The sequence below is a fragment of the Bidens hawaiensis genome, unplaced genomic scaffold (assembly GCF_021521415.1).
Source record: "Bidens hawaiensis isolate Kalapana, Puna unplaced genomic scaffold, B.hawaiensis_p1.1 tig00002477_1, whole genome shotgun sequence".
NCBI lineage: Eukaryota > Viridiplantae > Streptophyta > Magnoliopsida > Asterales > Asteraceae > Bidens > Bidens hawaiensis.
The window spans coordinates 2,491,408-2,505,701 of record NW_027491136.1 but is presented as its reverse complement, the minus strand read 5'-3'; positions in this window follow the sequence as shown (position 1 = coordinate 2,505,701).

Sequence of the window (14,294 nt, the reverse complement as noted above, 5' to 3'; positions counted from 1 at the left end):
TTTCATAACTTGGGCAAGAAGTGTGTCTCCAACCTAGACAACTTCAGGGAGATCACAAGTAGGGTTTCAACATGACAATTTCTTAGTTGAACATTCCTTGATGATAGATACGAACAACAAACTAGGGTTTCGTTTCCCAGATCTAAAACATGATATATAAATTAACATATTTTATATATTGTTATGACTAGCAACAGATGAAAGCTTAGAAAATGAGAATAAATAAGTGAAATTTATGTAATATATCCTTGATGGCTAATTAATTCCTGCAAATTAAAAGAGATAGATCATAAAAATGAACTCACACTGAGTGAAACTGTCATGTGCCTTCGGTACTGCTGATCAGGCAGCATTCAATTGAAAATTTCTTGTGTAGTTAGAAGAAAAGCTCCCGTCTCCAGTTGGAATTGAATTGAAGAAGAATCTAGTATGCAAGTTCTTGATCAGCAAGCTGTATAAAAATCTGACTTCCAATTATTGCAACAAAAGGAAGCATCGTATGTCTATATATGTCTGCAAATACATATCTCTATATATAATACTTTCCAATATATATATTGGACAAATGGCAGATCTAGAAGAAAAATTCATGGTATCCCAAAATGTTTTTTTTTTTGACATAGGGGTATCCTAATATTTGCTCAAGGGTATCCGAATACATAAAACGAAAGAAAAAAAAAATTTCACTGATTTTGTATTTTGCCAAGAAAGTTTAGGGGTATTCTGGGATACCCTCATTGTGTGCTAGATCCGCCTATGATGCAAATGAATATTATTCGTATTATTTTTATGAAAAGATAATATTTCTTAGAATCTTACCATGTTGCAAACGAAAGCGAAGAAAAAGGAATGGCGAATTTGCGACTTAATGGTGTCTATCAGCCGAAAAGAAAGTTTCACAGGTTCATACCACACAATGAAAATTCTGGTAAATTAGTGAGGAAAGTTCAGCTAGTCTATCCTTTAGTAATCACGTGTTTATATATCAGTGATGTATGATGGTGTATGGTTAAAGTTAAACAACTCAATGTATATGTATACAAATTTCAACTAAACATGGACCATTCTAGCCTATTTAGAGAAAGGGGCTTAATGCTTTATTGACAACCACATATGACCCGCTTTATCAGTCAATTCTAAGGTGTGCGTATGCATGCTTGATTATCCACACTCAAAAGTACATAATGCAAGAAGATATGGACACATAAATAGTACACAAATACATACATCTAGAGATAATAAAATTGGGGTTGGACACTAATTTCGGTAATTACATTCTTTTATTATTAGTGTAATTTGTGTTCTTTCTAACTTTAGGGAGTTGAAGTTTTAACAGTACAATCTTACCCAGTGGTTGAATCGAATAAAAACACATGCAAGAAAACAAGTGCTAAATGATTAATGATGTGTATAAACATATGCAAGCCAGCAACGGGTTAACCCCATCCAAACCACTAAATCATGACTAGAGCTCCACGGGTGGTCGGACCGGGTAGGTCAATGCATTTCACCAATGGTAAGATCCATCGCTACGCCATTGGTGAAAATAAAATATGTAGGTGATCCTCTTCTGACGTTTTGAGGGAAAATTGGGTAAGGACTTCACTGAAGGATGTAGAGACGTTTTGTATATTTAAGTCTTTTGTATTTGTTAGTGTACTTAACGGTTATATTATGTTAGCTTTCATAGTGTGTTTGTAAATAAGGCCCACTTGGCCCATTATAAATGGAAGCATGCATGGCATGTCTCCCATTATAAATAGTGTAGACATGCCCATGCAATAAAATCTTTTGCAAATCTTTCCTTCTCTCTCTAACCTTATCCTCTCAACCACTCCCAAACTTACCATATTTAGTAAATATCTCAAACACAACTCAAGATCTGAGATCTTGGTTAGTTGTTGGTGATTTTCACTAACCAACAACTAAGATTGATTCAAGAACTTGTTGCTTGATCGGGTTTGAGAAACTACAATTGGTATTAAAGCTTTCAACTCCATTAGTTGAGGTTCTTGGGTCACAACCTTGGATTTTAGTCTTGTTTTAGTGTTTGACAAGTGTGTTTAAGTGTATTAAGGGCTATTCGGGTTGTTTTAAGCTTCAAAACTGTCAAAAAGTGTGTTTGGGTGAAAATCCGTAACAAATAGCGTTTCATGTGATTCAGTTTTTCCAGAATCCAAATCACAATCGCATTTGTGATTAAATCACAATCGCATTTGAAAAGCTAATCGCATTGGATTGTCAATCGTAGTTGCATTTTAATCACACTTGCAATGGCATTTGTAAACCAAGTCGCACTCTCATTTTAGAAACAAATCGCATTCGCATTTTAATCACACTCGCATTTTAGAAACAAATCACATTCGCATTTCTAGACCAATCACATTTATGTTATCAATCGCATTCGCATATGTCTTTCGGTCACAATCGCATTTCAGAAACCCAATCGCATCCCATAAGAAATCCAATCACATAGCATTACTGTTCACGTGCGATTTCGATTCCCTGCACTTAATTTTAAAGAACTGTCTTGATTTGGGGTTTACTGAGCAGCTGTAAAGATGCCTTACGATCCAAAATTTTTAAAGAGCTTCATGATACTTGAAAATGAAGTTGGGATTGTTAACAAACTATTGGGCCATATTTTGTATATGTTTAGTCTTTTGTATTGTGTACGTTGTATGTTATTGTCTTTGTTAATAATCTTTTATTGGGCCCAAGGCCATTGTAAACAAAGCCCATTGGGCCATTTATAATAGAAAATGTGACATGCCATGCCTTCCTTATAAATAGGAAGCATGTGCATGCCACAAATAAGCTTTTGAAAAACATAATCTTATCCATCTAACTACTCTCTCAAAATCCGAACATAAGCAACCACAAACAAGATCCGAGATCTAAGGTACTTAGTGTGATTTACGCTAAGCACTAAGTTAGATTGATCCAATAAATTGTTGTTTGATCCGCTATCGAGACATACACAAACCATCTAGACTCTTGAACTTTGAAAGCAACTTTGAGAATTGGAAATGGAGGTCAAGAACTTCATAAGAGCAAACGACTTTGCAATGATAAGGTCGATTGAAAATGGACCTCATGTAACACCCAACTTTTGTTAAATGAATAACAAAAATTTTTGTTAATAGTTATGTGTCGTTAAATTAGTCGTGAGTTAAGTGTTTGTGATTTGGAGATGTGAGTGGGTTGTGGGGCCCATAGCCCCCTATATAAGCCCAACCCCTCCACCTTTTTTGTTTCCTTTCACAATACACACACTTAAACACACACACTATTTCTCTAAACACCCGGATCCGATCCCGAGCTAAAAGAAGGAAGAATCTCGTATGTAAATGTCATCAATCACCAAGAACCACGTTAGATTCACGAATTGGTCCAGATCTGAACCGAACCCAAGAACAAAAGGTAAGCTTCGGCCAAAGGGTTAAGTTTATGGTTAGAATCGACATGCAAACAGATATAATGATAGATCGGGTTGTAAGATGTAAGAAAAACATAAACCTGGTGAGTTATAACCTCACGGGTATGATATAGGACAAAAAGGTGATGTTCGGACCTCATAAAACATGGGTATACAAAGTTGGTATAACCCAAACCCCATAAAAAGGGTAAAATCGGGTCCTAAGGAAGAGTCACGGAGTAATTTGGCTTAAAATGGCAAAAATGAAGAAAATGAGATATTTTCGCATAAGTCAATTTCGCATCGCATAGCCATGCGAAGCGAAACCGATATTTTGCATCGCACAGCCAGGCGAAGCGAAATTAATATTTCGCATCATACAGCCATGCGAAGCGAAATTAATATTTCGCATCATACAGCCATGCTAAGCGAAATTCCATGCGAAATTCTCTCATGCGAAATGTTTTAAGTTGTTGCAAAATGTGACCCGATTCATTTTCTGATGCGTTTTTGATAAAGGACCCGATTCAACCCCAGCCAGGGGCTCTGCCCCTTGGACCCTGCTAGGGGCTGCCGCCCCTAGACCACGCTACCAGGGGCGCTGCCCCCGGACCCTCGTTAGTTGAGGGTTTCATTAACTTAGATGTAGGAAGTAGTAGTAATGGATAATTGACACGCGTAATGCATTGTACAGTTAGCCTGCACAACTAAGGAAGGCCATTACCATTAACGGCGAGAGAAACTGACTCCAGTTTAATTTTAGCCCCCGTTATCTGTTATGTTTTTGGGGCTATGTGCATACTCCTATATGGTAGATAATACACTTACTTGATTGGTAAGTGTATGATACGGGTATGATTGTGTATTGAATGTATTGTTACATAATGATTGTATGAACGAGTATGTATATATATTTATAACTAGAAGATATGTAAAGTATGCACGTATGATAAAGGTATGGTTATTCGAGACAGAAGGGACCAGACCCTTATAATATCTGAGATGTTAGGGACCAGATCCTCATAATATCTGTGATGTTAGGGACCAGACCCTTATAATATCTGTGATGTTAGGGACCAGACCCTTATAATATCTGTGATGTTTAAGATAGAATAGCTTATGATATACCATAGGGTTTTATGAAAGAAAGTATGTAAGCACGTATGTATGTAAGTAAGGTATGAATACGTATCTTCGAACACGTATGAGTAAGGATGTGAATGTATTATATGTTAATTGATTATCTAGAACTCACTCAGCGTAGCTGACTTTTAGTATGCACGCAGGCAAATAGGTTGAGGCAGCTGGCTTGAGGAGGGACACATGGCATGAGCTAAAGAGACTGGCATCTACGAAGAATTGTCTTGACTATTTTAATTAATGTTCATGGAAAGACAATTTGTATGTTAAGACAAAAAAAAAATGAACGTTTTGTAATGTGATGTTGAAGTTTTAAATTTGTTCCGCAAAAGTTTTAATTAACTCTGATTTTAGAACTGTGTTTATGAGTAAATCCAACACCAAAGTAGGGTTACCGGGAATGGGGCCTTACACCTCATAGACCCATAACATTGACTCCTGTTGGTCTAGTTGATGTTCCTCCTGAAAGCCTTACTGATGTTGACAAGCAACTAATTCTCATAGATGAAGAGGCATATGGGTATATCAGCAAGTGTCTCTCCACTGAAATCACTAAAAGGGCTTTTTGGGAGGCATTAGTGGAGAAGTTTGAAGGAAACCATGATACACGGGAAAGCAGAAAAGAGATGTTAAAGGGTGAATTCAATATGTTCAATTATATTCAAGGAGAAACAGTTTCTTCACTCCTTAACAGATTTGAAGCCCTGAACACCAAAATAAGAAGTGCTGGTGATGTATATAAAAAATATACATCTTTTAAGCATCAAATAATCTCCAAAACTGCATATTTTATTATATTATCCAGTTCAAATAATTACTCATTATGTTAATTTCTATTTTCAGATATATTCCAGCCTCAATTGAAGAAACAAGTGAAAAACGTGAAGAGAAACAAAGAAAATCAAAGAAAATAGCTTAACACACCCCCATGTTGCAAGCAACACACCCCCATGTTAACCTATGCAATAAAAGACAAAAATATGATGAAAAAGACAAAAATCTGATGTCAGTTGGACATGGGGCCATGCCATAGATAGCACACCCTCGTGGTAACCTTTTAGAAAAGACAAAAATATATATATATATATATATGACACCAAAAATATGGGGCCGTGCTTCACCACGCACGCTGCCGTTGTGAGTCAGCATGCATGATTTGACAGAAGAGTTAATGCGCCTGGATAGCTGGACACGGGGGCGTGTCTTACCAAACACGGGGGCATGCTTGACTCTCCAAACAACCTATAAATAGGAGTGCAAACTGCATTGTTTCAAGTGTGCTTGGAGAGGGTTAGGACGAGTTCTCACTTAAAAACTCTCACTTTTCACTAGAGTTGAAGATCCATTGAAACGTTTGAAGGCTTGGAGGCTATTATTGATGGTTGGGTAAAAGTTAGTTAATTTTATAAATTAATTAGTTAATTTTAGGTAAATAAATGAATGAACATTGGTACCTCAAGCGTTGTTATGTGTTTTTAGGGACTTGGAAGTTATGGAGCTTATCGGGAATATTTACGAGCTGGGAATGAAGATTAGAAGTGAGAGATTGGAAATGCACGCATCACGAGGCATTAAAGAGAAGAAAATAAATATTTTTGTGATTTTGCTTCTTCGCGCTATGCGAAAATGCATGCTAGACAACTTCGCGCGACGCGAAGTTGTAACATTCTAGGCCCGACTATTTTGTCCTTCGCGCGACGCGAAGATGAAGCCATGGCAACTTCGCGCGACGCAAACCGACCTAAAACCGAAAAAATCTAGGTTTTACCTTATATAAACCCATTAACCTCACTATTCGGATTATCATGACTTCCAGAGGCAGTAGAGGTTCTCAAGGACAACTTTTAGCCATCCCGAAGCTTCCGTTTCCATCATTGATCGTATGTTCATCAAGATAAGTGTTTTAATCGATATGTCGATGCTTGGCTAAGTTCCCGTGTTCATTCTAGGCTAGGGTTTGTGTAATTTAACTTATGACCAGATTCAATATGCTTAAAGATTAAGAGTTTGATTAAGTTTATGATTTGATCTTGCTTGTTTATTGCTTTGATTGTTTAAACAATTTATATCATTGATTATTATTTGTTGCATCACTTGTTTGGTTGTGTTCATCAACACTTAGGGTTAGGCTCTTGTGTCATTGAACTAGTAATCATCGGTCATTGCAATTTAATTGGTTTTCATAACATAAATTGGTAATTGGGTAGGCTAAGTTCAATTGTGTCAACAATCCGGTTAGGGTATCGTTTGTTATCACAATCCAACTATTAGGTCGAGCAATTACTACGCAATATCAAGTCAGTTGAATCTGTAATTAAGTTGAATATCACATTACCCGAACCTAGAATGAATACTTTTCGTTAATATTGTTTACAAATCATTTTTAAAGTAATCATTTAGTTTTAATTAATCTTTTTCTAACATTGCTTGACATCGTTTGTCCGCCTTAGGTTAATAATTAATTTAGTAAATTAGCACTTTACTTGAGTTCCTGTGGAGACGACCTTACTTACCCGTACTAGTTTATAGGTATTTAAGTCTTTAATTAATTGTTTTTGAGTAGACCACGACAGCCTATGTCAAAATGGCATCGTTTCCGGGGACTCAACGCGCTTAGCGCTAGTTTAGTCTAGTTTAGTTTATTTTAAATTAGCATAATTTAGTTAATTTTTAGTTTATTTCTTTTCTTCGTTGATTTTACGTGGGGTATGCTTGTTTGGTGTGTGTACTTAATTTTTTAGGTTGATGCATACGAGATTTTCCCGAGACAAGGGGGTGTTGGAGTTTGATCCTGAGATTGAGAAAGCCATGAGAAAATCAAACGAAAAGGAGAACCCTCAAGGCCAAAAGAAGAAGCCATGAACCATCAGGAAAATAACCCATACCCAATCCCACCGGTGTTTTAACCCGACAATCTTAACCCACTGCATGATCAAGAATAGCCCGTTCCACAACACATTCCACAAAATCCCCCAATCCATGACTTACCATCACTAAACCAACCAAACCCACCACTCCACCAACACATTAATCAAAACTAAAACCCAAGAGCTCAAAGAAGATACCACATGATGAGAGATGATCGTTCCATAAGGTTTGAACCGCCAAATAATCGGGTCAATTTTGAGTTCCAAAGAGTAGCTAATTGGCGGAGGTTGTGCGATGAATTCGACGAGTTTGAGGGTGAAGAAGAGGTGGAGGATGCTTAAGGGGGTCGATATTATAGAAGACAACAACAACCCCCCGAAACCGAACACCCGAGCCCGTTCAACAACCAAGAAACCGCCGAGCCCAAAGAAGATAAGGTATTCCTGAGCCACAATTCCCGAGTATGAGTTTGATGATGGGGTCCCAAGGGCATTTGTTCCACCGCCCGTTCGGAGGGTTCAAAGTCACTTCATTCCACAAGTGGCCACGAACACGCTTCCTATTGTTATCCCGGTTAGAGAAGGAAGAACATTTTCAGTGAGACAAAGTAACCTGACCGGGATGCCCACTTTTCATGGGAAAGCATCAGAAGAGCCATACCTACACTTGAGTGAATTTAACGCTATTTGTGTGTCACACCCCGACTTAGGGCCTAGGCGTGTGACCAATAGTTGGTACCTGTTTTGTAAATATATCAGAGTTATGGGTTAATTTTAGAGGAAGACTTGAAGGTTTAATATAATATTAATTTACATTGAAAATTACTTAGGAATTAAATACCCAAGTTGAAATTTTACAAAATATTGTTTTTAATATTACAAGGATTTTATAACAAAATAGAGCCATCATGCGGTGCGAACTTCTATCTTCGAGACGACTCTAACCCTTGCTATATACCATCAAACTTAATTACCTGCAAGTGGGATTAAAATACGTCAGCTATGTGCTGGTGAATAGTTATGACTCTAAAAGCGGTTAAATAACAATCATAATACAAATATAGTTTTCTTGACAATCTCAGCAGATATATTGCTATACCCGGTATATGTAACACTGCCCTACACACACACAAGTCTCCGAGCCTCGTAGCCCATACCGGAGAAACTATATATGACCATTAGCCCGCGGCCACGTAGCCTTTTGACTGTATAGGCTTAATGGTTATATTTGGATCCAGACACATGTGTATTTGGTCTGATTTGTTTTAATCTCTACTTTGTATTATAAAGTTTTAGAGATCACGTAATCTCATGATAAAATCCATGGTTATCATATCCCAGTTCCATATCGGAATTTCAGGCTGTTGCAACAACCCCAACGGCTTTTGGTGTTCAGCTTTTTTACTTTTGAACGCGTTAAACACTTAGCAACATATATGGCAATGTCCTTTTTCATGCCAATCCACCAATAATCATTCTTTAAATTATGATACATCTTGTCACTACCCGAATGCATCATGTATTTTGTCTTATGGGCTTCATCAAGAATCTTAGTTCTCAGTTCTCCAACCATAGGTACCCATATCCTTTTTCCTAGTCGGAGTATTTCATCATCGCCTTTAACTAACTGATCAATCGTTCCATTTTCTTTTTCAGCTTTAATATTTTCTTCTTCTAATGCCAACTTTTGAGCTTCCTTAATTTGATTGATCAAGTCTACTTTAAGTTCTAGTCTAAGAGCTCGAACTCTTTTTGGTTTGTCATGTTCCTTTCTGCTCAAATCATCTCTGCCACAACGTTGGCTTTCCCTTCATGATATACAATTTCACAATCATAGTTGTTCAAAGTCTCTATCCAACGCCTTTGCCTCATATTTAATTCATTCTGATTAAAAATATGCTTCAAACTCTTGTGATCAGTGTATATGGTGAACTTAACACCATACAAATAATGTCTCCATAGCTTTAATGCAAAAATTATCACACCCAATTCCAAATCATGTGTAGTGTAATTCTTTTCATGGACCTTCAATTGTCTTGAAGCATATGCAATGACTTTCTTTCCTTGCATCAAAACACATCCCATACCCGTGTGCGAAGCATCATAGTATATGGTAAAGTTATCCTGACCTTCTGGCAAAGCCAAGATTGGCGCATTTGTTAATTTCTCTTTCAACGTCTCGAATGCTTCTTCTTGCTTTGGTCCCCATTCAAATTTAACAGACTTTCGAGTAAGTGAGGTTAAAGGAACAACTATTCTTGAAAAATTTTGAATAAACCTTCGATAATATTCAGCTAGACCTAGAAAAATTCTCACTTGAGTTGGTGTCTTTAGTCTCTCCCATTTGGTTATGGCTTCTATCTTAGCTGGGTCAACTTGAATTCCTTTTGCATTTACTATGACCAAGAAATTGAACCTCCGGTAACCAAAATTCATACTTCGAGAATTTGGCATATAACTTTTCTCTTCTTAAAGTTTCTAACATAATCCTTAAGTGAATTTGGTGATCTTCTTTGGTTTTATAATATATGAGAATATCATAAATGAATACAATGACAAATTTATCGAGATGTGGCTTACAAATACGGTTCATCATATCCATTAAAGCCGTCAGAGCATTAGTGAGTCCGAAAGGCATAACAGTGAACTCATAATGTCCGTACCTTGTCCTAAATGCTATTTTTGCAATATATTCTTCTTGAACCTTTAATTGATGATATCCAGACCTGAGATCAATTTTAAAAAAATGATCTGGTCAAACAGATCATCAATCCTGGGAAGCGGATACTTGTTCTTGATTGTGACCTTGTTCAGCTCCCGATAATCTATACACATTCTCATCGAACCATCCTTCTTTTTGACAAACAATATCGGAGCTCCCCATGGTGAAGAACTTGGCCTAATGAATCCTTCTTCTAATAATTCATCCAACTGTTTCTTCAATTCCTTCATCTCTGTAGGGGATAGTCTATAAGGAGACTTAGCTATTGGTGAGGTTCCTGGCACTAAATCAATTTTAAACTCTACTTCTCTGTCTGGCGGAATTCCCGGTAACTCATTAGGAAATACATCTTTAAATTCTGAAACAACTGGTACTTCTTCCAACTTCTTTGATTCGGTCTCTTTGGTTACAAAAGCCATAAAAGCAAGACATCCTTTACCTAAACAACGACAGGCTTTTATCTTTGAAATTATTCCAACTTTTCCTGCCTCTTTATCTCCAACTATCCGAATAATTTTACTACTTGGTGTTCGAATTTCAATCGCCTTATCACTACATAGGATACGGGCGTGGTTCATTGCCAACCAATCCATTCCTAAAACTACATCGAATCCTGCTAAGGCCATGGGTAATAATCGTACAGGTATATCATAACTGGCAAATGAAAGTGTTGCATTAGGCTAATGAAATTGTTGCATTACCTAAGGCCTCAGTTATTCTAATCAATTCACCATTAGCAGTTTCAACTTCAAAATGATCATTCAATTTTACTAGAGGTGCATTTAATAGACTACAAAACTTATGGTCTATGAAACTTTGATTTGCACTGGAGTCAAATAATTCTCTAGCATAAACGTTATTGATAGGAAACGTACCGATAATCACGTCCGTTATATCTGCTACCTTTTGTGTATCGAGCATAAAAACTCAGGCATTCCCCTTTCGGCCATCTGTTTTTGCACCACTTCCACTTGCTCCCACCGTGGTGACTGCTGGTTTTCTCCTCGGGCATTCCGTACTAAAGTGCCCCTTCTCTCCACAATCAAAACACATAACCGTTTTCCTCTTGCAATCAGCTTCCATGTGACCAGGCTTCTTTAAAAAGTTACAGGTAACAATGTTGACTGGTCGTAAACATTTACCGTAGTTCCTTATTCTACATAACTTACAAACGGGACGAGTGTACATAAATGTCCCTTCCTTCTTCTTCTCGACCTTCCTCATCTTTCCTTCAACAGGTAATTTCTCCTCATTCTTTTTCTTCTCATCACAATTCCGGATCATTCCGTCCATCAGATATCCGGCTAACTCCATTGCTGACTCAATTGTCGCAGGCATGTGCAAACGAACTAGATCACGAATTTTGATTGGTAACCCATAAATGTATCTAGTCACTTTGTTAAACTCGAGGGTGACTTGATGTGGAAAAATGCGACAATACTCCAAAAACTTAGTGTTATATTCCTTTAAATTGGTTCCAATAACCCGGTGATTCCACAACTTTGTTTGAATTTGGTCTATTTCGTTAATCGGACAAAACCTTTTCAAAATCATTTCCTTAAACACCTTCCACTCCAAATTGTATAAGTTCTCTCTACCTTTAACTTCGATGAGAGTATTCCACCACTCTAGTGCCTCTCCCTTAAACATCTGGGAGGTATACTAAACTTTCTCTGTTTCTGAACATTTGCTGATGATCACAATCGATTCCATCTCCTCCAACCATCGGAGGGTTACAATCGCTCCCTTATCTCCAGAGAACTCCTTGGGGCTATAAACTTTGAATGCATTAAAATCACAACCTTCTTGAAGTTTTAATTTCTTTGTTTTATTTGGTAGCTCGTTCTCTGCAGTCGAGCTATTAACACTCGCTTCTTCCTTCTTTTCCGGATCTTTCTTTTCTGTTTCCTTCTTTTCGGACTCTTTCTTTTCAGTTTCTTTCTTAGTTTCCCTTTTTGACTGGACAGTTTCGTTTTTGCTTTGACTTGGTCTTTTGGAGCGGGATGCTGTTCTACTTGGATTATTTTTCATTAATTCAACTAATGGGTTAACAGCTTCCTTAATCATATCACGAATAACACACACGTACTCGGGAGGTATTGCTCGGATATTTTCCTCCACTGTCCTTTCATTATTGTTATCTTGGACAGTTGGGTTACTATCAGCTTTCTCTTTTCCAGACATGCTGTAAAATAAAAATAATAACTTTAGGTGAACAGTAATATTTCCATTTCATTTTGATTTATGATACATCGGAAAGGAAATGCAACAACAATATTACATAATAGCTTAATCTTTGACCCACTTTTTGACAAGATTTTTCATCCTATCACACATCTTTATTATTTTCTTCCCTATTTTATTTTTATATACCCTTTCATTTCTAAGTTCATCCATTATCACGTTGGGCGGATTTGGATAACCTGTGGGTGCTGATGCGGCAAGGAATAAATATGCATTTTCCCTACGATATAAGTGGGGGTTGGCTACGTATGCCTGCATTTCCTCATCAGGTATGTTGTTGATGTAAAATTCCTCAATCAAACGTCTTTCTTGTCTTATCTCGTTAGCTTGTTCCGAGATTGTTGGTATTGGACCTACATATAGGGGAAATTGAGGATGAAACTCTTCTTCTTCCTCATCAGGATCTGATTCATCTTCTCGCATATGTGATTGTACAGTATTACGGTGACTTGGTCCTGCTAAAATTTGAGCATTCGGGGGTGGCGATCCGAAATGCCATGTGCTTGGGTCCGAGTGACAATTCAACCAGCTAGAGGAATCGGTATAAATTTCCTGCTTAAATCTACTCTGAACTTCTACTTCCTCTATCGGGTGATACTGTGGATTGTTCTCAGTTGTGTCATCCGATATCTCAATCTGCATTTGTTGGCTACCAGGTAAGTATACTCATTGTGTCCTGTATGGTAAATTCGGAACTGTCGGCTGCTCCCAGCCGAAAAGGCTAGTATAGTAACTATGATTGTTGCTACTGGCCATATCTGACGGATAAGGAACAGGTGTAGGATTAGTCCTTCTAGCGACTCAGTGTTTATGACCAAGATAATTAACATACGACATCTTTACTTAATTAGTATTATGGATAGAAAAGATTACCAATCCTATCTTATCCCTACATAATAACAATGATAGTATTGATAAAAATCTTAAGGTTAAAGCTTAGGTACTATTATCATAATACCTAATTCGCTAAAACCAATGGCTCTAATACCAACCTGTCACACCCCGACTTAGGGCCTAGGCGTGTGACCAATAGTTAGTACCTGTTTTGTAAATATATCAGAGTTATGGGTTAATTTAGCGGAAGACTTGAAGGTTTAATATAATATTAATTTACATTGAAAATTACTTAGGAATTAAATACCCAAGTTGAAATTTTACAAAATATTGTTTTTAATATTACAAGGATTTTATAACAAAATAGAGCCATCATGCGGTGCGAACTTCTATCTTCGAGACGACTCTAACCCTTGCTATATACCATCAAACTTAATTACCTGCAAGTGGGATTAAAATACGTCAGCTATGTGCTGGTGAATAGTTATGACTCTAAAAGCGGTTAAATAACAATCATAATACAAATATAGTTTTCTTGACAATCTCAGCAGATATATTGCTATACCCGGTATATGTAACACTGCCCTACACACACACAAATCTCCGAGCCACGTAGCCCATACCGGAGAAACTATATATGACCATTAGCCCGCGGCCACGTAGCCTTTGACTGTATAGGCTTAATGGTTATGTTTGGATCCAGACACATGTGTATTCGGTATGAGTTGTTTTATTCTCTACTTTGTATTATAAAGTTTTAGAGATCACGTAATCTCATGATAAAATCCATGGTTATCATATCCCATTTCCATATCGGTCTGAGCTTAGCGGGAATATTTACGAGCTTGGAATTAAGATTTAGAAGTGAGAGATTGGAAATGCACGCATCACGAGGCATTAAAGAGAAGAAAATAAATATTTTTGTGATTTTGCATCTTCGCGCAACGCGAAGATGCATGCCAGACAACTTCGTGCTACGCGAAGTTGTAACATTCTGAGCCCGACTATTTTGTCCTTCGCGCGTCGCGAAGATGAAGCCCATGGCAACTTCGCGCGACGCGAACCGATT